The 26,894-nt window shown below is 35.0% G+C and overlaps 1 protein-coding gene across 5 annotated transcripts in view; it reads left to right on the top strand.

Annotated features, from left to right (window-relative positions):
- Positions 1-2,292: 2,292 nt before the first annotated feature.
- LOC107222247 (tachykinins) overlaps positions 2,293-26,894 on the top strand; it is a 70,383-nt gene continuing 45,781 nt past the window's right edge. For 3 of the 5 annotated variants that reach the window (XM_046730937.1, XM_046730935.1, XM_046730933.1), the window contains exon 1: positions 2,293-2,465. The gene's annotated coding sequence lies outside the window, so the exon portion shown is untranslated. The remainder of the gene's footprint in view (positions 2,466-26,894) is intronic. The other 2 variants (XM_046730936.1, XM_046730934.1) reach the window with 1 other exon arrangement.

Below are 26,894 nucleotides of genomic sequence, written 5' to 3'. Positions count from 1 at the left end.
TGTGGGTTTTTCCGTAAAGGAATTACCTCAAACTTCGAAAACTGACAGTGTATACAATTTTTTTTGCAAATCCGCGGTCATTGAGAGAAGTTTGAAAAATTGACGAAAACAGTATGAAATATACTTTCAGTTAATTCGCACTAGCTTTAAACTCATGGCGAGTTCCCGATACTCGAGTCCCATAAATTTATCGAGTTCTCACATCAATTCTATAAACTTTTCTCTGCTGACCACACAATCGCGATCTTGAACCCCGTCATTTCGCAAAGTTCAAAGCGAGACTTTATCGCGAAAGAAAATTAGAAAGTGTCAAATACGATTCAGTTATTTTTAAATAGTTGATACGGGAAGTTTTACAAAAAATTCACGGTTATACGGTCGAAAAACATAAATTTTATTTTTGTTTCAGGTTTTAAGATTAGAAAAAATTGTCTATTAAAATAAATAATTCTTAACCCTTACTTTCCACGCTTCTGTAGAATCACGTACTTGCATGACTGAAGTGCTTCACAACCGAGCGACAAAAAATGTTAAAAAAAAGAAGCTGTTGAACATTTTTATTTGAAATTTTTTTCAGCACATGTTTAAAGTTTACTTCAAAGGATCGTGTAGTTAATGTAGTCAAATCTAAATTTAATTAAACTGAAAAAGTTTTTTTCGAAAATATGTTTTTCGAGAATTTTCACAACGGTAAGTTTAAAATCGATGGTACGATTTTCGCGATATTGATCCACATTCTGTTATAATGGGTGGATAGTTTCCACAGGAACTAGAATAATTTATGTCCGAACTAGACTCACTGTCACCGTGTTGTTAATTATAGACGTGCTGAAAATCAATAAAATTAACCGAAGCAATTGCGGACCAGTTTTCGAATTTCGGTTATCAAAATGAAGCGAAAACTCGTGTCTACCAGCCGTGTAATAATTTTTCTTTATTTCCAAAAATTTCTGTACCAATGTCAGCCATTCAAAACATCGATACTTGTCATCAATTTTGTCAAGAGATTGAGTATTTGTCAAATCATTATACTTCTAAGCAGCGAGAATCTATTTGAAAGTACGGAAACAGAAAATACTAGAACTACGAAGGATATTTTTATAAATATAATCGATGATCCACTTCGAATCGCTTCAAAATGCTCAAAAATCTAGTTGATTAGTTCGATTTCACTCTGCGATGGTTCATTTTATTCAAAAGACTGCATGCTTCAAAAAGTCGTCGACACGAATTATCTTTATTTTCATTGGTTACTCCAACATTGCCAATTGTTAACGGAAATCAATAAAAAAAAAAATTCCATTTCCTCATGAAAAGTAGTTCTAAAAACTGCATTACCGATAAAATCTCAAATTTATTCTGTACCAAGTTTCGAAGAGTCCCGTCGAGTTGGACTAAAATCATCAAAATCTGTTCTAAATTTAATCGAACACGGTCGAAAAAATCTATGCAGGAGTTTTAGGACTCGCTGATTACAAATCTGAAATCAAATTTAAAAAATTCAAGACAACGGCTTCAATATTACAGATGAAAATTTTTAATTTGATCGAATACTCAAGTCAAGAAACTCAATGCAGTGATTTTCGAGGCTGCCAATTAGATTCGCTGTACTGAATTTTCAAAATCTGATTTCAGCTTTCTAATCAGCAACACCTTTTTTTTCTCCGAATTCGAGCGAATTTGAAACTTTGATCCGCCGTATTGGATCCGCCATCTCAATTTTGAAAAATTCGATATCACAAAATAACAATCTATGTAAAACATGTTACACGTGTAGCGGGATAACTTTTTCGTAAGCGAATTATTCCTTCAACGTTCCCATTTTTTTTCGATCAATTTCTTTCTAACCGTAATAATCTACGTCACGTCGCAAAAATGACTCCCGAGTATTTTGAAAACCCATCGGTGCACCGTCAGAAACAGCAAAAAAAAAACTTAAAAGAAAGATGTCGAAAAGTTTTTTAAATATTAAAAAAAAAAGAAAAAAAAAACGGCCATAAAACACTTGGTAAGAATACCGAAGACCAACGTGACTCAAAGGGTTAAGAATCGAGAACCACCCCTTTAACATCCCCTCCTAAGAATCGAAGCGGATATCTCCGACGTCGAGAGATGCAGACAACGGTCATCCAGGTGTACCGTGCAGGTGAAACTCGGGGTGGGGTGTCGAGCATCCCCCTCCGCTCCCACCTACGCCGCAAGCTCGGCGCCCGATTGGCGAAGAGCTTTCGTGACGTCACAGAGCCGTCACCCTATGTATATGATGAAGCACGCGGAGCCTCAGTCTGCCCTTGCTTCTCACGCTGACCTGTCTGGCTTGGCTTTATACGACCTGCAGGTCCCTCATCTCGCGAACGACCTCCGGCACGATTACAGCTTTCGCCGATTGACATCCAACCCGCATTCGAAGATCCCGTCAAGAACCACCGAAGAGGCCAGAGACTCGCAGATTCGAGAAACCGTAGGTGAGCCTTTTTTTTTTCTATCTTTCTCTCTCTCTCTCTTTTGTTTTCAATTTTTCACGGACGTGCCATTTTTTTTTTTTTTTTTTTTTTTTTTTTCCAAAAACCAAAAAATTACTCGCGAAGTGTAAAATACACTTTGTCAAATAACGTGAAATTTAAACCAGTGACGAATAGTTTTCGCGTTGCAAAAAAAATTAAAAAAATTTTTCGCAATCGTCTGTCGGTCTGAAAATATTTCCGGACAGTTTTGTGAAATTGAAAGAAAACGGAGAGAAAAAAAAAAAAAAAAAAAAAAAACTTTCACCTCAGAGAACGATTATTGGAATTACGATCGAAGAATCGAAATCCAAGGCGAATTTTGTTGATATGTTGAGTTTGAAATTTTTTACGAAAATTGTGTTTAGAAAGAATTGATAGTGCAACGTCTAAGATCTAAGATATATTACAACGATCAGATTTTACAGACTTTACGCAAGAAGGTCTTATAGTTGATGATTTTTTTTCTAAATTAGGTTCTAAAACATCAAAGAATATTACGTCGGCTTATATCTATTTTCGTCAAAGACTCCTTTCGCATCTTTCAGAAAATCCTCAAAATCCAGACTAAGAGAAATATTTTTCAATCATGGTTGATATTTTATTCCACTCCAGATCGAACCGAACAAAATGCAAAGGAATTTTTACGTCGCATTAAAATCTTGAGTAAGATCTTGCATAACACACGTCACTGAATTGCACAATTAAAAATTTAAACTTGATTTTGTAAAATTTTACGCATCAATTGACAGGGAGAAAATATTTTGGTAAGAAGTTGGTAAGAAAATCTTGCTTTGTTTTTTTTTTTTTTTTTTTTGCCGATGGACAATTTTTGAGAACTTTTCGCTTCGGAGTTCGAAAAAATGGTGAAGTTTGAGCGAAATGTCGAGTTCCTCTTCTATTCCTTTTTCCTTGTCATATTTATGGTTTCGCCGGTACCACGTGACCCTGAACGATTACGTCATAAGGATTTAGCTGAGGAAATGGCGATCAACGTCGGTCCTAATCGCAAGTAAAAATGCCAGTCGTATATTTCGTCGTGTGCATATTGTATCCAAAGCTGAGATTGCTCAGTTTCTGATGTGCTCAAGATATCGCGAGGCGGTCGATTATAAAAAAGCTTCGACCGATTTGAAATCAGCCCCGCTGCACGCAAATCGCCGGTTTTTTCCTCATTCGTTTAATCAGAATGTTTTTTTTTTTTTTTTTACCCCAAAATAAACTCACATCGTGTACGTTTGTAATAAATAAAAGATTTACCCGCACAAATCCAACTGATTGTGAGTTTCTTGCGACTTTGACAAGGAAAAAAAAAAAAAAAAAAAGGAAACTGTTTGATTTATTCGTTGAAATTTTTATCATTTTCTCAATTGTTTTCAAAACTACCAATCGGTAATCATTCGAGAAAAAAATTTCTTCCTCAATTCATCGAGTTGATGTTAATCTGGTTATTCGATTTTTTTTTTTTTTTTTTTATCGACATGTGATTTGTAAGAAAATTTAAACGAGAATATCTATCCAATAGGTAGGTGAAAAACTTCAATTCAACACCGTTGAAACTGCAGTTGAACGACAGAATTTTTGCCTGGAAATTCCCAAGTGCTCATCTAAAAATACGAAGAATTTGCAAAACAGAAATATTTCAATGAGTAGCAAATTTTTTCTACAATTTACTTCGAAATATGTAAATTCAAAGTTTAAAATAACAAATTTTCATCGATCAACGGATCAATATTTTGTATTCTTTTTTTTTTTTTTTAATCTCTTAAAAATCATCCCCCAGAATTATAAACGGTTTTTTTCTCGAACGGGAGTAAAAATTCTAACAATCAGTAACGAAATTTTTGAGGTACATATTAGTGGAAAATTTTTCAACCCTGCAAAATCGAGGATTTTCCGAATACTATATTTTTCATATGTATAATTGTATCCGTGCGTTTAGTTTGGAAGCAATTTTTAATAATAAACATATAAAAAAGAATGTTTCATAACGAATGAAAACAAAATTTCACTCTCGGAATTTTAAGTTTTCGATTCAAGTTGATTGTGTAAGATGTAAGATATTTTTTCAAATTTTTACCATTCAACCAAATTTGATGATACGGAATTAATCCTGCAACGATTTTTTTGAGAATTGAATTCTCCTCGAAAGTGTCCGGTGAACAAAATCAGTAGCTAAGGGTTGAATATAAATTTCCCAAAAAAATCTATCATCGAATGTATTTACTGGCGGAATTATTGAGTTTACAATAAAAATTGGCACAGAAATTTTACCGAAAATTTACTTCTCTAGTAAAATGTAATGTTTAGCAGAGAACGTACATAAGTATAATTGAAATGCGGTCAAGTGATACATGTAAAAATTTTCGAACAGGACATTTTCTCCAAGTCATTTCAATGCGTTTAGACTTCGAATCCCGATACAGTAACTTTTTAAAATTGCATGCAGTTTTACACGCAAAAAGTGTTTAGGTGAAAACAGGAAAATAAAAAAAGAACTGAATTTTTCTAGTTACTGTAACAAATGAAATTTTTTCTCAGCATGGGAACAGGAAGGCATCGAGTTGGCAATTTTTCCTTACTTGTTATCCAGAAAATATTTTACGCGGATGCCTGTATTCCGAATTATCGTTGTATCGACGCCGCTCCGACGCCATTCGAGTGCGAATCGTTGCAGCTAAGGGTGCTAAATTATCAAAATTCAGGCATCTGGCATTTGGCGAAGGGGATTCGCCTTCGGGGGACTCGAATTGTGGCCGACGGGCTTTTCGCTCGGCTTATAAAGGCCACGCCGGAAGCTCACCCCGACATCGCTAAGTTGGTAGAAGCGATCGTATCTTAAATCGGGTTTAAGTAACCACCCTTGCCTTCGTTGATACGTACTTACTTACATATGCGTACGTTAAACATTGGATATTTACATTAATGTGGATTACTTTATGTTAATGTCTCAGCATCAAAATTAATACGACCTTTTTGTAAATCTTATTCGCCGGTAAGATTTTTCCTCGATTTATTTCGTTTCATTCTCATTTTCCGTTTATCAATAATCAATCACCTCGGCAATCGTTTGTTAACTAGGAATTAATTATGAACTATAAGTATTGTTGTTTCGTTGTGTTTATATTCCGAGCTTTTTTTTTGTTTTTTTTTTTTTTTTTTTTTTTTCATCGCGAAATCATTTTCATAATCAGTACAGGGATTTTCAAATTGGTTGACGTCTTTGTGTTCCGATAACGAAAAAACGGCGTTTATTACTTTACGTTTTGTTTAACGGTTGAATTCTAATGAAACGGTTTGGAAAAGATTAAACATAAATCATTCGTTTCCTCTTTCGATAAAGTGTAAAATTATGTTAGCGTATAAAGATGATGAGAAAGTGTACGAACGATTGTAAAATATCGAAATCTTACACTTTTTACTCCGTCATTTTATTTAAAAAATGCCTTTTTTTTTTTACCGAAAATTTTCGATAAATCGTTTCACCCTAAATTTAGTTCAGGACTTGTTTTGTGATCTTGAAAGAAATGGAGAATAAACGGATAATAAAAAATTTCAAAAAATATCCAAACAACAAATCGTTACATCAGATTCAAGATTCACGGAGATTTATCGTCCATTCGAGTCGCATCTGACGGAGCAGAAAACAAGGCGAACGGTGTAATTGCAGCAGTGAATCCTTATTTTCAAACACCTTGATGCATGCGTACGCGTACCGAAGGTTGACAGTGAAAAATTAGGGAGAATATAAACGCGTGTAGCTGAAAACGCGTTATGGCAACAAGGAGTGGTACACAACATAACTTACACGAGAAAATAAAATATTCAGTACTAGCTGATTGTATTCTTGAAATGCTCACGCGATGAGTAGGCGAAACTAAAGTGGACTGAAACGATATCGTTTTGCCCACCGAAATGGCCAAAAATCATGCCGTAAACAACAAACGTACGTGGGGAATTTTATTTTTACCGACCGACGAAAGAAAAAAAAAAAAAAAAAAAAAAACAATGTAAAAAAGTTCAATCCAGAGCGATGATTCGTTCGAATTTATTTCCGGAGTAATTTAAAACAAAGAAATTCGAATGAAGTAGAAAAAACGAAATGAAAAATAAAAGAGGCTCATCTTTTTTGTCGTGGTTAAAAATTTTCGCCTCCTCGGAAAGAATTTACCGTGTAAATTTCATTGGGGCAAATTATGGCTCGTTATGAATTGGCTAATTTCAAACGATTAAACGAGAGCTCGTTTTCACGAAAAACTCTGAAACTCTAGAAAAACGTGTTATTTCGTGTAATGTGAGGAAAGTGAAATGAAAAATTATTAAGGTCATTCAGCGTAATTATTGCGTTTTTGAGAAGTTCATTTCTCGGAATTGTAAGTGTGAAAATCATTGGAATCGTGATAAAGAAGCTTTTTCTTCTTCGCCTAAGAAAAGAATTTTCCGTATCATAAAAATTGAGGAAATGTTAATAATCTGTATGTTTCCGTTCTGTCTGTTCGAAGGCAAAAAAAAAAAAATTGACATTTCGGCTGATAAATATGTCGCAAAGTGTTTGCAGAAATTGAAAAATATCTTTCGGAAAAGTTCGAAACTGCTGTATAATTTATGTTATTGTATAATTTCTTCGAATTTAAACAAGATTCGATGCGACATCGAAACAAAATTTCGTGCGAATCGGGAAATTTCGAGTGACGGTAACAAAATAACTGTTGCGTAAATAAATTAGAGTTGCTCTGGTGAACAATAATTGTGACGAATAGGATCTTTGAAAGGAAAATTGTCGGTGATTACGGTGTCAGGTGGTTGAAAACAAAAACAAAAAAAAAAAAAAGGAATGATCACAAAAAAATTAGCGAAAAACATTGAGGGAAAAGAGAGCCTAAATAGATTGACAAATAAACGCGTCTCTACTCAAACGGATTAGACACAAGGAAGGAGAATAATGATTAATGGGATTTTAATAGCACGGTGTAAAATATTTTACAACTCTTTGTAGGCGGTTACCGATTTTCACGCTTGTCAACGAATCGCATTCACCCTGCATCGAAACGGGGAAATGCAAATAGCAAGTCAATTTTTGCGGTTTTTAAAAAATAAATCCCTCAGAATTACGTTGAATTTTCGGAATATTTTAAGAAAAATTCTGCATTAGCTTTGCAGAAAAAGATTGAATTATTCCGGTGTCGTTGAAGGGATTTAAAAAAATTTCAAAGAATTTTTGAACACAGTTAGAATTCTTTGGAAAATTCAGGGCTTCGTCTTTTCTTCTATTTATGATCAAACTTAAGCTTGAGGTAAAAATCGATAAAAATTTCCAGAGGAACTTTATTTTGTATCGTAAATCTGAAAAAATTCTGATGCCATTTTTTTTCTGCGTATTCTCCGACGGCACCGAATTACGAAAAACTGGGACGTATTTTCGAGAGAAATCGGCATTAATTAACTTGTACGAAATGCAGCTGGTAATATCTGAACATGACTGTAAAAGAATACGTTGAATTTTCGAAAACTTGCGCAATTTGAACTGAAATTATTTACCGGATAGAGATCGAAAAGGTAAAGAGAAAGAGAAATGTGTCTAAAAGTTTCTAGAAATTATTCTCCCCACGGGGCAAATCGTTTTCGCCTAACTAGAAGGCAGTTAAAAATCAGGTTAAACTTTCAATTTCCTCTAATTCTTCCCACGTACATAATTGCCAATATCACCGTAATCAATGCCGGTACTTATCTGAAATCAAATTGGGCACGTCTGCGGTATCAGAATTTAAACTTATTATCATAGACCGGAAAATTTTCAGAGCAGTTTCAACAATTTGGTCTTTTATTTATTTATTTATTTATTTTTTTTTATCGAAACGTTCGAGTTAAAATTGTTAAATTCAATTCAACTTCTGATCCGTAAAAGTAACGAGCTCAACAAATTCGCTAATTTGTTTGTTCACCGATCGCGTCAATTAAATTTTCCGTTCAAATCAATTCCAAATTGCGTAAAAATTTTCAAAATTTTACGTCTCACAAACAGACGCAGATTCGTTCTCGCTTACGAAGAGCTGCAACTTCTTCAAAGAATTCGATACTCCGATTATGTGATTTCGGGTTTTCCAATTTTCACCTCAGATTCCATAGCGAAAGAACCTGAAAATGGGGTCTCAAGTTGCGCCGTCGATTATCGTCGGAATTCAATCAACTTCGAACGGTGTCCCTGTTTTTTTTTTTTTTTTTCCGGGCTTTTTTAAGAGCGGCAACAGCATCTTTTTAAGCGCGCGATAATTGTTCGGCTTCATTTGGCGAGGGATAATTATTTTGGTTGGGAAAATCACAATCCGCGACTCCGCTAACTTGGCATACTCGCTAAGAGTCAATAAATCGAAATAAATTGTATTTGAGTTTGGCTCGGGTTCGACAATCCAATCTAATTTTTACATATTTATACAGTTACGAAACCTTTTCAACACTTTTCGATTATTCAATCTTCTTCAACTGCCATTCACTTCACCAGATTTCAGGATTCAATGTTTTCCTTCTCCGTAAATCTAGCGAGAAGTTCAGACGCTGGTGAAAAAAAATTCTCATAAATTTCTCATGATTTTTTTTCTTTCTTTTCTTTCCTTTTCGGAGGGGAAGGGGGAGGGGGAGAATCTCGGGAATGTACCATGTTTTCAGACAGTTGAATGTGCGGAAGGGTTTTAAAAAATTCAAGTCTCGACGTATCTCTGAGGGGATGTTTTCAATAAAACTTGAAATTAAAGTACTTTTGAGAAATTTGTAAAAAAAAAAAATGAATAAATAAAAGTCAAAAGCTTTTGTAAAAATTTGGAAAAATTAAAACTCTGCGTAGAAATAGAGACGTTCTTGCGAAATCCTAAAAAATTGTTGAAATTTATAGGAAACTTTTGAAGAAAGACTATAAAAAATTGTCGAAAATTTATATTATTACGGAATTTGTGGAAATTTCTGAAAGTTTAACAAAAATTTTTTATTTTGATTGAAATTATAAGAAACGCAGACAACTAAGAGAAAATGGAAAAAAGAATCACCCGAAATTGATGCGAAGCTTTCTTCAAATTTCAATGATATTGTCTTTTTTCGTTGTCACGTTGAATAATTTTTTATATCACGATTTTCTCGGACGATTCGGTGGAATTCGCTTCAAAACTTTCGTCAAAAATAAGTTGTACGAGAACTTGGCAATATTAAAACTCTTATACGGCATTTTCTGTAAAAATTTCAAACAAAATAATATCTGGACGTCTTCGCGGTTCTAGATTGATTTTTTCATTGCGAAAATGTCAAAAAAAAATGGAAACAACCGTCTTCTCAACGATCGTTAATAACTCGATAGATTTTGTCTCAAACATTTTTACTCAAAAAACAAAAACAAGCGACTATAATTTCGACACTTAGGTATCAGTTTTCAAACAATGAAAAAAAAAAGTCTGAACAAATTCATCGGTAATTCTCACTTCGAGAGATTTTCAATAAAAAATTGTTTTCATCGATTCGGAATTTTTTGCTTTCCGTAAACTCGAATAACAAATAAAAACCTAGTAATAATCTTTGCAACAAAATTTCTCACAGAGTGAGTAAATTACAATCGAGTTTTATCTCTTGCTGCTGTCTTTTGCCTTCGTTCGCGAAATTTTCATCCCTGCATTGAAAATAAACAGGCTCTCGAGTTTTTTGTTTAAATAAGGTCCGGTTTTAATCTCCGAGTAAACAGAGCCCAGATAGCCGCGTATCTTCCGGTCAATATCTGCTCAATCACATCATCCACTCGGTCAATTTCGTCCACCCTGATAATCCCGACGGCTTATTGTACGTACATTCGCATACCCGGACGACGGGACTCTAAGTGTGAGTGAAACTCGCCTATATTACAGGAAAATTCACAAATTTCCCATCCCAGTCACGTCTGTAATCGTACCGCGTTCATTTTTCTTCGATCAAAGCAACCCCCGAGCAATATTCTTGCGTGACGCCTGAGTGTCCGATTTTTCTTTACGACCAAGCGCGAACATTTTCGGAATCAATGAGAAGCTTGCCCGACGATGAATTCCGATTAACTGTGAATTATTTCAAAATTATCCGGGTTTTTTGACACTAGAGAAAAAAAAAAAAAAAAATAAAACAAAAAAATAACGCAAGGGATCGAAATCAATTTAATTTAGACAAATTTATTCCGCGGGATATGAATTTCGGAAAGTTTCTCGACGTTTCCGAAAGATTTCTAACAATTTTTTAATTTTGATTCTTTTTTTTTTTTTTCATTGATAATTGTAGAAAATTTCCGAAAAAAAAGTTTTCGTTAATCGAGCTTCGTTGAAAATACTTATTTACAAAAACTGTCGTATTTGTTTATCTGCATTTTAGAATAGTAATTTCAACACGCAGTTCGTATTTTCAACAGTAGTGCAACTTTTGAATGTTTGAAAAACCGTAAAATTTTCATAGGCATTAAAAATTTCTTTCACAAAATGAAAAAATCGAAATAAGATACAAAGTTCGTGAAAATATTGTGATAATTTCAAGGAAGGTTTCAATTCTCATATTATTTGCAAGACGTTGTATTAAACAAATTACAATAACCGCAATAAACCTCGTCTATAAAAGATTGTAAAAATAATTATAGGAACGGTGCGGTTCAAAACTCAGCAATTTGGCATGGAATGCACCATACGTACGTATATTTCTTCGTTGAATATCGACGCCGTTAAGTGGGAATATTGAATACCTGTTGATTGAGGCGTGAAGTCTGTATCCATATAACTGATATCTATACGCGATATACTCGCAGATTCTGTAGATTTGCGGTATAATTTTTATAGCAACGCTTTGTAACAATTTTTCACAAATTTTCGATCAATCTTTTACGCGGACGAGCAACAAACGTTTACACAAATCCCAAACCTCTTTCCTCGCGATTCTCGCAACGAGATTATTTTTTGCGATATTACAATTGACACTTTTGTTGATTATTTATCGTTTTTTTCATCACACGGAAAAACTATTTCTCCGCTTTACCGAACAAATCGATCAAATATATCGCGAGAAAAGTTTCTCTAATGAAAAAAAAAAAAAAGTATGACACGATCAGAACAACGGTTTTTGTTACCAAGTGAAATGAAATTCATTTGATTCTTTGCTTTTTGCGTTTGGCAAGTTTGGAACACAGTTTTTTTTCCCCGTTTCTTTTCACCGGTTTCAACCACGTTACTTGACTGTTCGTTTCACCCCCGAGATCCAGAATTGCAATTTCGTCAAACAAGGGAAAAATTGTAGGGAAAAAATGACACGAGCTTTCCGACGAATGCCAGATTGAATAATAAAAAGTAACGAGATTCTGTGCAAGGAACTCCGAGAATAAGGCAGAACTCATCCTGCGTCGCAAATAATTGACGAATTCAACGTTAGTCAAATTTGGTTCAATAAATTTAATCTGTAATTAGCTTTGACGATCAATTTACAGTTAAAAAAAAAAAAGAAAGAAAGAAAGAATTCATATTTTTTATCCGCAATGTCACCTACGTGATAATCGACGATTTTATAACTCAAATCCCTGCGCTTGAATCCCATAATCGGTGTCGATAAGATATCAGTTCGAGTACTCGTGAAGTTATTTATCACGTACAGTGAAAGTGATAAATGTGAAGTGAAGTGGCGATTTATATTATCTAATCGTATATCATTTGACGGTAAAAATAGAAATTGAATAAAAAATTATCATATTGTCTTCGATTCAATTTATCTGTCTGTGAATCGTAAAAGCATAATCGATGTTTCGATCGTTTTTCACGCTGTTTTCAAACTGTTGGAAAAATGAAATTCATCCGCAGTGACCCAATTTACAAAATTAAAATTATCAAACGAGTCGGTACGTTTATAGTCTCTTTTCAATTTTGCACTTTTTTTTTTGTGAGTATTTGTATATTCAGTTAAAACGGTGAAAGAGAATTTTTTTTTTTTATAAATTACAGGCATTATTATATCGACGGAAAACGGTGGAAAAAAATCATCGATAACGTCATTGAACGGGAATTTTTTTACGTGGAATAAGGAGTGAAAAAATTGCGCTAAAAATCAATGTTTCAGAAAACAGTAATTTCTCGGCAAAACCAATTATTACGCAAATTGTTTTTTTTCATCAATATCTTCACGTATTCGAGGCAGTAACCGTGTTGATATCTCGATATCGGAACCTATTTTTAATTCAATCGCAACGTTAACGCGTCGAATTGTTTATAATTTAAGTTTTAAAATTACAAACAAAAAAAAAAAAAGAAAGTTTTAATATATTCTCAACGAAATTCGTACGGTGATAAAATCCACATCAATTTGACAATCCAAACAAGACCGTTGCTTTCAGACATAATTTCAACACAATTATGACGTGGTTTCGTTATCTTCGCTTCATTATCCTCGTTATTATTATTTCACAGGGTGTATAAAATACGAGGTGAGTTAAATTTTTCCACGTTTTATACGGCCGGGCTAAACGGGCAAACACGAGTGGTAATTGAAAAAGGGTTTTTCGTCGTCCATAAGGTGGCAATTTTCTCAGAGTTCTTGATTGCTCGCGACTCTCGGAACGTTCAACCGCTCCAAGGAGATTTCAATGCGACTCGTGGATGCAGTGTCACAGCCTCCCTAAAATACGGGAAACCGACGCTTCTGGGGAGGAAGCGGGGTTAAAGTTCCGAATTTTTCAAGTTCCGATAGCGACTAATTACGAATTATCTGCTGGCGAAACTTGAGGTAAAGAAATAAAACTTTGAAGAACCGACAAAGTTTCGAACGGTCGAAAACCCGACGGCACAAAGTTCCAAAATTCAATTCAAGATGGAGCAAAGTTGCGAAAAGTAAAGTTTCGATGGAGTTAAATTCCGAAAATTAATATATAATTATCACGCAGCGTAGTTTACTCAACGAGTTGGTGTAAAAAATGAGAAGAACCGAAAATCAGAATTACCGGGAATCCGAACGTAAATATGTCGAAAATCCAAAACAAAGAAAGATCAAATTGGAACTGAAAATCATCGATCATTCGGAATTTCCATGTTTCAGAATTTGTAATTTTCTCATTTTCGAGCTTCGGAATCTTCCATCTTCAGAAGTTTTCAGAGTGACCGAAACTTCGTTGTTTTCTTCAAAGTTTGACTTCTTTGCTTGAAGTTTTTCCAGTAAAAAATTCGGAATCAGGCGCTTTCGGGAGTTTTCAAATTCGTTACTTCCACTTCGCCCCCTGAGAAGAGATCGAATGTAATCAGAAAAGCTGCTTATCTTAACAAATGACAAGAAGCGATTATTCGAAAACCCGACGGTCTTTGTCCGCGTGAATAAATCGAACGGCGAGTAGTTGACACGGAATAAGTCGAATTCAAATTCCGAAATACCAACCCCTTTTCCACGTAAATTTCTGCGTTTAGGGGTATACGAATGAAGTCTGAAGGTGCCTCGCAAAGTACGCTTGGCGACGATTGGCCGTGGATGGGGTTCCGAGTAGTTCCAATATGCCGAACCACCCGCCGATTCTATTGTCAGTATTATTATACGCAATATCTACATGCATACCTACCCTGAGAAATGTCGTAAGGGAAAATACTCCTCATCTCAACGATCTGAGGAAATTCTGTATGTCTATCTAATACCGAATCCGCTTCACAGTCCGCCCAATTCTATACACCATACCTATAACATGAAATTTACCCCACATAGAATTCTCAGAGTTTGTATTTATCCGTCCGCTTTTACAGTCAGACAATTACGTTTTGACATTTAGTCACGCGGCTCAGCCGATTTCGAGAAGAAAGTTGGTCCATCGTGTTCGAAGTTCTTGTCTTGAGTTTGAAAAATGTTGCAGCATCTCGAAAAGCGAGTCGTGTAGTTTTTACAGCTTTTATAAGCTTGCAGGTAAAATAATGTTCTGTTCAGTTTCAGGAATCATATCTTAATAGTTTGGAATAAACGCTCGATGGATTTTCGAGTGCATGAGATTGAACGATTTTTATGTTCCGGGTCTTGATCGACGCGAATTTAGCAAATTTCAAACCTGTTAGATTTTTGGCAAAATTGGTTAACCTATTTCTGAATATTTGACGGGATAAAAATTTTTTGAACGAGCAATAAGTTGAAAACGGATGGATTAATGTGAATGAAATTTGATCCGTTCATTTGACTTCGAAAAACTTGGTACTGATCAAATTTCGGGCAAAATCGGTCGAAGGCATTCCTAAGCTGCTTAAAAAAAAAAATTAACATCTTTTATCCGCGATTCTTTGACAATTTTACAAATAAAAGAAACTGTACAAAGTTTTGGAATTTAGTAAGAATTTCGAAAAGGTTTTTGAAAACCGCTTTTTACTTCATCAATTTTGGTGAACGGAAGAAATAAAATTTGGGAAAACAGGTTATTGTATAAAAAATTCAGATTTTTCAAAAAAAAAAAAAAAAAAAAAACGAAGAAAATATTCGCTGATCAGAAATCCACGAAAATCGATTCAAAAGTAAAACGGAGTCATTTTTCAGCAACGTAGGTGCGATTAACGCGGAATTTTTTTATTCCAACAGTCGCAGATATTATTATAAAAAAAAAAAAAACTGAAATAAAAATTTTTCCACGGACTAAATTTATAAACAATGAAATTCTTTATCCCGTAACAGTTTAAAATTTCTCTCAAATCTGCTTTACACTCTTCAATGAATAATACTGACGTATTTTCCAATTTCCAGAACACATTCGATAACATATTTACTTCGATCCGCGGTACTTACGAGAGATGTAACCACGTAACTCCTTATTGTTTCCTAGAAACAATCTAGGTCGAACAATCGATGCAATTATCAACCAACAACGGACCTTGGTTTCATATGACATCGAATACCACGTAAGACGGCTCGACCTGCTCACATAAGATGCTATTTCGCTCGAAATGGAGAACTTGGAATTGTACAGGTGACAAAAGCTTTTCACCCCGACGAATTGGCGTTACGTATCTTCTGGGATAAAAATAATCCCGAGTATTCTTTACGAAGAGGGTGATATAAAAATAGACGGTAAATTTTTTTTTTTCCAAAGAAAACTACAGAATACGACGAAACATGAGGATAATCTACAATTCTATACGGAAAAAATCTGAACAAATTAATTTTCTACAGCATTAATGTGATGGTCATTTTTTTCTTTTTTTTTCTTTTAAACTCTTCCTAAATTTCTTTCCTGCATTTTTTTAATGAAAAAATACACACAATTTACAAGTTTACACGTAAAAGTAGAAATTACGAACTCGTTTTGTTGATGTGAAGACTTCAACGAAAGGTACAAATTATTACGAAATATCATGCTGATCTTCAATTATTAATTAAAAAAAAAAAAAATATGTATCGAAACAACAAGCTTATCGCCTTCTATATCCCAGCTGTGCACATTAAGGTTTGATAGTTGTGCTAATTGACGTGGAATCTAGCTGGCGGTTAAATTATGCAACGATGAGCTATAAATCCTCGTTAAGGTGGTCAGTTCACGTCACCGGTATTTCCCAGATTTCGCTTCGAAGACAGAGAGAGAGAGAGAGAGAGAGGAAGCGAAATACGAAGTGAGGCAGGGAGAGAGGGCGGATTGCATATTTAAATTATTAACAGACAGCTGGTTCAATAATGTTAATTTTTTTCATTTACTTTAAGATATTTTGGTGATCGAATACGGCAAAAGAAATACTTTGAGTAATAAACAATAAATAAAAGAGAGCGCGTTCCAAAAAAAAAACTAAACTAACAATAAAAACAACTACAAATATTCGACAGCTTCTAATTTTATTGAGAAAGAAATGGTTCTTTTTTTTTCCTTTTTTTTTTGGGTAAGAAATTTTTATCCGTTTGACAAGGTGACTAGTTACAAAGCAATTGAATTTCATTAGTAAGGAAAAAGATGCTCTCAAGAAACTATCGTAATTTCTATTTATACGTCTAGCGACTTCAATATTGGACGAAAAAAGTCTCGCGAGGGTTTATTTTGCTCCTCATTCTTTCCGGAATTGCGCAAAGTATCTCAGCTATGCACTTTTTGGCCCCTGAAACGCGAGAAATGTGGGAATAGTAAAGTGTGTCTTGAAGAAAAAAAAAAAAACGCACACAAAAAAAAAAAACGCACACATTTTTTGACGATATTCGGGATATGAGTAAATTTCCTGAATTCCTCTACGAAATAACGATGCAAAGTTGAAATTTTCAACTCTTTGTACATTCGTTTGTTAATTTGATAGGTAATTTGATAATAAAACGGGTGAGTTTGCTCGGTCGGTAAGGGTGGGAGTACCGCATGAGCTTAATGCTAGTTAACCGAGAAACTGAGCCTAACCTCTAAAACACGAAACGCGTTTAGTACGTCGTTTGAACCATAAATATATATTTACCAGATACTCCGTCGGACGAACCGGCAATTTAATAACTTTGATACGCGGCAAAGGCATGAATGAACATCCGTTTACGTCGCAAGTCTTGCGAAAGCTTCGTCGTTTTGACCTGCGCAGAAGTAAGATCCGGAACGTTTCGTACGTGTGGAAAGGAAGCTTCGGTGTTTTCTACATCGGGAACCTAATTCAATTACCATCACGTCTGCCAATTAAACCGGCAGCAGTTTCTTACCTAACGGAAAATAGTCCCTCTTACTTCTAAGATGAATCTGCCGCTGTGCAGCCGCGTCAAAAGCAAAAGGAAAAGCAGCAACGGCAGCAGCGGCAGCGGCGAGCTTTTCGCCGTTAATTCAGCCCAGCTTACTAAAGCTAAATAAAATTTCCCTGATATCAGCCGAGTAATTATGATTTTCCTACTGCGACTTGTTATACGGATGGCATGGAAATGAAAAACTTGTAAAAACTAAAGTGTGCCAAGGGCTAAATACAAAACGCGAAGCGTAACGCGGCTACTGGCTTCCGGAGTCTCTCTCTCTCTCTCTCTCTCTCTCTTTACCTCTCTATTTCTCTATCTTTCTGCCTCTGGGCTTGACCCTCTTCGAAACTTTTTAACTTTTCTGTTTTCCCACCTTCCCGCATCTACGTAGTGTATGTATGTATGTATATATATATACGTATATATATATATATATATACGTATATATATATATATATATATATATGTACGTAGGTATACGCACAGTTCCTCGAGCATGGTTAAAGCTGCCCTTTGATTATCCCGACTCCAACGAATTCGAGTTCGAATATCACATGTACGAGGGCTTTACCGTCAAATTGCTGAACCGAACACCCGATTTTTTTAGCTCCTCGCAATTTTCAAGCCCCTTTACGCTATTCAAGATCGCATCGAAATGGTGAGCCATAAATTTTATAGGAATTTAAATTGAACTACCGGTTTCGATTTTAGTCATTTATCGATTTTTTGAAAATCCGCAGCTTCGAGGGCGCGGGAAAAAAGCTTCGCGGCTTATTTCAAGACATTTTTTGTACCTGTGAGTTTTGAGAAGGTGATAAGGAAATTTCTGTAGAAGTATATTTGTCTGATTATTTCATTGGTTAGCTACGAAGATCTCTTACAGAATAATAAAATAAACAGTACGTGAATTGAAAAAGGAGAAATCATTAAATATCAATTCTTCGTTTTAAATTGCTTCTAAATTGTTAAAAATCTGGTGTAACAAATTTCTTAGTTTTCAATTTATGATGAATTTTATTTTATTTTATTCGGAAGATCGCCATCTTTTTCAGCCGAGAATTTGACACATTCGTTTGTTTGTGATTTTGTAGAATCAAATATTCGACAAAGCCAAACTGTTTCGGTCAATTTGTAGAAATCGGTATTCCGAATAAAACGAGTCATCGTAGAGCGAAATCGAACGAATCTGCTAGATTTTTAACGATTTTAAAGAAATTTTAAACGAAACATCGGATATTTAATTTATTGTTTACAATTCCGGTAACTTATAACTTCGTATTTTTAAATCACACATCTTCGGAGCTGGCTAATTAAATAATTTTACAAATACTCGATGTACACGCTGCAGTGTCGATTTGTTAACAATCAACTTTCCGCGGTTTCGAAAATGCCGCAAAGAGATAACTAACTGTTGAATAACCGCGAGCATAAGGGGGGACGTTTATCTTCTCTCCAGGGCAGCGAGGATGGGGATTGTGTGAAAAAGCGAACCCGAGAGAAAACTAGAATTTTATATTCATAACCTTATTCACATGGAACTTTACGCAGAGATCGTTGCAGGAACTGCAAATACGGATAAAATTTTCTGTACAGTCGAGGATCTGTACCATAATATGTTGCGTTGAACGCTAGATGAAAATCGTCATAGATGCGACGCGAAATATTGTTGAATCTGTTTTTTTAACCATCCCGAAACGGGCGGTTTTGCTGCTGAGAGGTTGCGCATTTTTTTATTTCTTTCTTTTTTTTTTTTTTTTGATTTCATTTTTACTGGGATTCAGTAAATGGAAAAGTGATTAAAACGGAAGGATAAAACGTTTCAGAAATGTATTTAAATTACGAAATTTCATCTTTATGTTTGTCAATTTTTTTTTTTTTAAAGATTTCGAACTTTGCATATGTCTGGTTGATACAACGTTTCGGAATTGAGTTTGTTCCGTTTTTGAAGCATTTGAAAATTTTTAAGATCTGGACAGAAGTACGTACGATGAAAAAAAAAAACAAAAAAAAAAAAAAATATAGATTCGAAAGACGATCAAAATTATAGCAGCTTTCACCTTCGTTGAAGATGGATTAATTTTTTTTATAAAGTTAGGAATAAAAGAGAAGGCAACAGCTTTTCGTGTTAATTGCTCAATTATTGACAAATTTCAATCTTACCGAATGTTCATGCATTTTGCACAAATAAAAGAATAAGAACTAGATATTCTAAACTTGAATTACTGTACCTACCGCAAGCTTGAAAAGAAAATAATCGCAAGTATTGCTGCAAACATTTTTTTCTTTAATTTAACGTGATGTTTTTTTTTTTTTTCTATTCCGAGGAGAATGAAACCGCGAGTCGGTCATATGAAAAAAACCGTTTCCGTAAATTTGTCTTTATAACGCCCGAAAACATAGATACAAAAAATTATTAGAGTGTTTTCAGTTTTGGTAATGTATAACTTCTGCCGATATCGTTACAGTTAAAATTCGCTACTTTGAAAATTTTCTTTCTCTTTATCGCGAAGATTGTCTCTATGCTCTTGGCAAAAGAATTGTTACGCTGCAATAATTGATATATCAGCTACGAAGTCCGCTCTCGCATCTAATCCAGATTAAATTTCGTGCACGTCTAGAAACTCGAAGAGAAATAACAATAAAGGTTCCGCAGCATCCGGTAGATAAGTAACATATAACGCTGTCTTCTCGACAAAACGAAGCCCACCAAACGAATTCGACGCTCTCTTTTCGAATCAACTCTCGGAATCAGTATTTGAGACGCACAAGTCGAGCTACAATCAGCTTTCACATTCATACAGATCCGTTTGTTCACTTCTTTTTTCAAGTTCAATTTTACTTAGATTATTTTAGTTACACGAAATGCAATTCCTTATGTATTATTATGTGTAATTATTGTTTTATTTAAAGTTGCGGGGTAAACTTGTCAAGAATACTGAGACAAGTGCGTTGTGTAATTATAATATCACGTGACCCGATCATCGTAACCGCCCGATAATTTTAATACGCACCGCGTAATGCACATTATGAAAGTGCAACGGCAAATTATCAATTCGAAATCCCCGGAAGGATGGCTCTTTATTAGTAGCAAGAAGATTGTGCCCGGGAGTCAATATCGTTTTAATTATCTTAATCGCAAACTTTCCGATTATCCTGCAGATTAATTAAGAAGCACTTTTAATCCCTCCAATGTGTCGGATATAGGTATAATATTATATAATACACACCGTTCGTTTATAAATCCATATCGCTGCTGGCCAGCGAAGATAAACTGAATTTATTGAATAAATAATGCATTGTTGGGATTGTCACTTTGCAGCGCGTCATCTGGTGAGAAAAAATCAAACTAATGCAATCGGGCTGACGGCCGATCGTTAACCCCGTTTTTTCGCGTGTGGAAAGTAGAACAAATGTATATTATTATCCCCAAGAATAACGATTTTCCTCCATTAAAATCGAAAACTTAGGTTATGTGGTGACAAAATGGCGTCGACAACCAGACTCTGACGTCATAAGGCTGACGGCTGATCGTTAACCGCGTTTTTCCGCGTTTGGATATCAGAACAAGTGTATTATTGACTATGTTTAATCAATTCATCTGTCACGAGTAACTTGAAACCCCAAGAATTACGATTTTCCTCCATTAAAATCGAAAACTCAGGTTATGTGCTGACGAAATGGCGCCGAAAACCAGACTCTGACGTCATAAGGACATATTCGAATCGGAGAGGAGGGGAAAAAACGAATCGATTATTCATCTATGATAAGTCTATGATATTTCCACGACAGTATTTCAAAGCGTCCGAGACGCGTGGGACGGATTTGTAAGCGGAGCGAGTAAGGATCTTTCTTTATTTACGAGCGTTCAAGGTGTGTACGAAATTTCAATTCTCGATTTATCGCCCCGTTTGTGTGCCGTTTCCAACCGTCTATACGCCTCCATGATCTCTATGCCTTCGTGTATCTTCACAATATATTCTTGTACATTTATGGGAACTCTTTTCTACGCCGGGCAATCCATCAAACTCAAAGGCGTCGACGTCGCCAGAGGATCTAATTCTGCTTCCTGCTTCCTTCAAAGCCTCAAGCTTCTTAGAAATTTACGTAGAGCTCCTGAGTTTGACGTGGGGTGAATTTGATCCCCGTTATGCAGCTGAATAATCGGCTATCTCCTATTGGAAGTAAAGTAAAAAACTGTTTTCTGAAACTCTTTCTAGTTTCTACGAATTCGCTGAAAATGTCTGACAGCATCTCAAACTTTTCCAAAACCTCTGACCAATTCTAATCGTTTTTAGGGATTTTGCAGAAATATCAATGTTCCTCTTGAAAATTTTTTCGAATTCTATTTTAATGAAAACTACTACCTGCCTGTCGGAATAGTTGATTCGAAATGATTCCTGAAAATTTCTAATTTCTGTCCAGAATCCATTTCACATTTCTACAAAGCATTGCCGTCAGAAATTACGCAAAACTAACGAAATTCGAATCTTTTTAGATTTACGACGAAAAATAAAGTTCTGAAAAGATACGAGTTTTCTCTAGAAGTTCGTCTAATTTTTACCGACAACTTGACTTGCTTGAAAATATTCGGAATGACGAAAACAGAGAGTTTTTCAGACTTTCAACGAAAAATGAAGTTTCCAAAAAAAAATCAGTTGTTTTAAGAAATTACCTACAAAAATTCGCAAACATTATCTGTGTAAATAAAACTTTACCAGGAGTGAAACAGAATTGTTCTCATGCCAGTTCGAAAACATGATACATTCGAAAAGATTTCTAAAACTAGATAACTTAAAATTTTTCAGAATATTTTTCAGGCGTAACGAACATTAGTGTAATTGAAAGAGGGAGCAAAATTTATTGTTCGAGGGATTAAGCATGTTTGCAATAGAAACCCTAAGAACTTAGCGATCGTGTGCCTCACTTGTTATTCACGCACTATAAATGAAGCATTTGAGTTGATTTATAGCGGTGCCAAAGCCATTGTTGCAATATTCCCTCATCTCGACCTAATGAGAAAGGATGAATTTCGCAAAATTAATATCAACGAGAATATTAACCGCATGCAGGTTGAGCGTTTGGTAACGGTGTCAAATATTAGTTCACAGTTATTCTGTTATTATGGAATGAATTTACAGCTTGGAAAAATGATTGTAATTTAAAAGATAGTCGACACACCTTCCTGATTTACGAACGGAACGAGGAAAATGTGTCTTCACTGGTTTACTTCTCTCGAGTAAGGAAATATTTACCAACTTTGGGAAACGATCAGGACTGTGACCAGCTATCGAATTAAAACAGTACCATCGCTCAAAAGTTCGAGATTACTCTTAGAATTTTCGACTTGGAAAAAAATTTAGTGAACTCGGTCAAAAAAAGTGCGAATGAATGATTCAGGCTGTATTTGAAATTGAAAGAAGCTTCTTTGAGCTTACTTCAAAATTCTGTACGACGTTTTTTTTTTTTGCACCAACAAGATGATGTAGAACACGTTTTTTTTTCACAATTTTCATACCTTCGTAAAGTTGAGTGTAATTTTTTGGAAAAGAGGAATAACAACTTTTTTCTATGGGGACTCCGAAAGCGGCGAGATTAAGCTTGAATTTAAGTCGTTGAGATTTTTCATGGAGTTTTTTTTTTTTTTTAAGGTTATTTAACTATTCGTACAGTGATTCGTGTTTTGAAAAATGCATCGCTGCTCGAAACCTGCGAGATTTAAAATAACGCGTCACTACAGAAAACAATTTCACTTACTGATTACGAATCTGAACTCGAAATTTGTAAATTCAAAATGGCGGACAAACAAAAATAAGAAGAAAAATCTTGAAAAGATTCTATACAATGTTTTGGTGTGTATTGAATTTGTGTAAAAATTGGCTATCGGATTTTCGTGTTAGATTAGCAGAAAACGCTATTTATTGTGTAAAAGTACGAGTCTCAGCCATTTGTTTACGTGCGCTATTTTTGCAATAAATAAATATACATAATTGGATATTTTTTATTTTTTTTTTCTTGGACTCAAAAATATTTCAGAGACAACGTGGAACCAAAAAATTCGGCAGTTGTTACCGAAAAGGTAGTTTAATAAATAAAAAAAGCTGCAAAAAAAAAAAGAAAAGGTGGGAAGTTGAACGTTCCAGCGTGAATTAAAGGGTCAAGCGGCAGCTATCGTCAATCTTTACGGGCAATCAGCGCGATTCGACATGCAATGCCGAAAATAAATATCCAAATAAAGTTTCGTCATACGCTAAAGTAACGCCAAGAAATGTATTCCTGTAATTTAATTATCAATTATTGCAGGAATACGTTTCATGGAAATTACTGATGCGCAGGCTTTGATAACAGTGTAAACCAGTGATAACTCAGTCGATAAAGACTGATTACAGTAATCAGTTAATCCTGAGAAAATGAAAACGATTGACAGTTTTCATTCTTCGTCACAGAAATGGATATCGACGGGTTAAGGATGGATGGATTTACAACGTATCGCGTTTGCAATGAGTTTTTGCCGTGTTACTGTGCTCCGCATTTGTTTCTTGTTCGCTTCGTCGGCAGCGTTGCTATGGCTACGCAACATAAACAAATGCCATTCGAGATTTCACGGAGCTTGTGCGCTATCTGGTGGATTTTAGTTATCACTATAAAGGAAACTAGGAACAAGAAAAGTCACGAAAACTGAAAAAATGGATCCAGTGATGTAGGATTTCATTGCGTTTTGTAGTCTCATTGGAAAAAAGGAATGGAATGAAGGTTATAAATGACGAAATTATCCCGGAAAAGGTTTCAAACCAGTTTCACAAGTTACAGCGGTAGAAATTGTTCTCAGCATGATGATTTACGACGAAAGTAAGGGAAAAAAGAAAATTAAACTATTATCATAAGATTCTTTGTTATCGTTGCAATAGTCTGAAATATGATTTCATTTTCATTTTAGTTAATATTAATGTGCCACCTAACGCGAATCAGAGGCACTTGAAATAATTCTGCGTAATTAAAAAATGAATTGTAAATGTCCAAAAAGCAGTTCAAAAGATTTCTAACATTTGAAACAAGTTTTTCTCGATGATTGAGTTTTTGAGAAATTTTTCATCATTTTTCTTCAGAGAGTTAACTTACCGAGATTCGACAATTTTGCACGTACTTACAACTTTTCAACAAACGAAACTCCTCAAGAAACAAAAATTGAAAATATCACCACTTAGACGTGGATATTCGGAAAAATCTGGAAAGACTATTCAAGTGTTATCTCAATTGCTACGACGTACAAAACAGAAAAAAAAAATCGGTTCCTGCACTCACAAACATTACTATTTTATTTTTATTGGTCTTTTAGAGGTGTTTGATAGTCCACTTTAAAACTTGAGTACACCGAGGTAAACTTTATGTAGTTGTGGTCTAGTCTTTAATTATTTCCATTTTTTACGAACACCAAAATATACGTTTCAGGGTTAAATGGGACCGTCCATTAATCACGTGAGGCTTGAAAGGGGGGGGGGGGGGGGGGGTTGACAAAAATCACGAAATGTCACAAGGGGGGGGGGGGGGTGTAATAAGATATGACGTGTATTCATTTTTTCATTGTTAACCTTTTTATCTAGACATTTTTATCATGGTCCTTAATATCAGAATAAGATAAGATTATATTTTATATCTGTACTTAGGATAATATTCTAAGATATTCTGAAAAATTTTAGATTTTTTTTAGATACTAAAAATACACGTGATGTTGGGTGGGGGGTAGGGGGGTAGTCTTAAACCTCACCACGTATCACCAAGGGGGAGGGGAGGTTGAAAAATGCTTAAAAAAAGATCACGTGATTAATGGACGGCCCCAATATGAAAATGAGTTTTGCAGCTGTTGCCAGTATGAGCTAAAAGACTGTAGTTAAATCAACAAACAGATTCAATGTTGCAATTATTAGAATACATAATACTGACTACTTTTATTACCCTAACTAGCTACTTGTAACACATTTTCCCGTAATACCAATAATATATAAATCCTTGTTGTAGCGATACTGACTTTCCTTAAACTTTCTAGTAACCGTAACAAATGAAATTTTTCTTGGACTGGAACACCCCGTATATGTATGACGGTTTATCTCGACGCTCGTTATTTTTCTAATTCCTCCGACTGCACGTGGTTGGAGTAAGAAAAAGCTCAAGAACCTTAACCCTACAGCTACAAGTTATATCGTGCCACGTCGGATGTTTTCTTTTGCCGTACCATATTTTTCCCCAGGTTTCTACGTAATAAATTAACGTACGAGTACATTCACTCATTCATTTCTTTATTTATGATTTTAACGCAACATGTATTCTGCTTGAGCTCTTTTCTGAAATAACTTTGCCCAGTCGAATGTTGCGTAGTTGAATTAACTAGAATTTTGACAGATATTTTCTTGAATGTGTAAAAAGTAAAAAACGAAATGTTTTCGGTTCTTACTTGTGCGGGATAATATGGTAAGTGATTTTTATCGTAAAATTCTTACATCGGAACTTCGAGTTAATGTAATTATGGTGAAAAATTCTTTCACTGTTTCTAAAAATGCTTATTTATTTGTTTATTTAGTGAATTCCTTAATCGAATATTAAAATTTGTATTACTATGTCTATAGTTACAGCTGATTGATATCGAAAAATATCATTTTCAACAACTTGTCCCGCCTTTCTCTCAGGGAGATCACTTATCATTATGCTATGGCTCGAGGAGATGCTCGATCAACGAATTGTTGCCCGATAATAACTTCACCCGTCAGAATTCAGGACCGTGTATTGCGTGCGGCGCGCCGCCAACTAATTGTATAATTAACGTATCGATTCGAAACTCAGGCTTGCGGCTTACAGTCGTTATAAAGCGGCGAGTAAAAGGAATGGAATAAAAGATTAACGCTTGCAATAAAGAAGATTGAAATAAAAAAATAAGCGTTTGGGAGTTCTGAACGAGAGCTTCAAAATTTTTCGAATTTCTCTTCGAGGCTTTATTTTTGAAATTTTCAATTATTTACAGAGAAATAAAGTACTGCAGATATTTACTATAAAATCTATGCACGAAGTAGAAGACGTGCAGTAAATAATAACAATAAGATGAATTTCAGTGAAACAGAGACTGCGACAAAATTAGCAATATCCTTTTTTCTATTTTTTATAGAAGACAACTTTACCGGAAGCCGCAGACAAGATTTCAGGCGGCGAGAGTCTGAACGAATTCCGAGTCCTTTCTACGCTATATTTTGATAAAATTGAATTGTGAAATTCAAGCGGATTAAGGAAAGGATAAAAGATTCACACGTAACATGCAGTATAGTATGTCGAAGCAGAATCGTTTCTCCGTCAATTTGATCCTATCGTTGCAGACACTATAAATTCAGTCTATAAGCTAAAATTGAAACCCGGCTCGGAAGCTCTCGGACCGCGATATTTTTCTGGCGAGGCGATCTTATTCCAACGAATATTATATACACATGCACGTGCGTGTTCGTTGGACACAGAGGCGTTCAAATCCTTTGAAGTTGAGCATAAAAGTGTGCCCGACAGAGTTTTCGGGTCGCATTGAGGCCGGCAAGTTGCGGGCTGCTGTTCTCGCGAAAATTAGTTTCCGATAGTTCCAGAAACTTTGGCGTATTGGTTCGGAATGTGAGTTCCGGTCTGTATCTGAGTTTTTATCGAGAAATTTTAAAGAAATTGTAATAATTTATGAGACGTTCTCAGAAGTAGGTAATACGTATATTA

Source organism: Neodiprion lecontei, chromosome 2 (assembly GCF_021901455.1).
Source record: "Neodiprion lecontei isolate iyNeoLeco1 chromosome 2, iyNeoLeco1.1, whole genome shotgun sequence".
In the NCBI taxonomy this organism is placed as follows: domain Eukaryota; kingdom Metazoa; phylum Arthropoda; class Insecta; order Hymenoptera; family Diprionidae; genus Neodiprion; species Neodiprion lecontei.
This window is presented reverse-complemented; position numbering and strand designations above follow the sequence as displayed.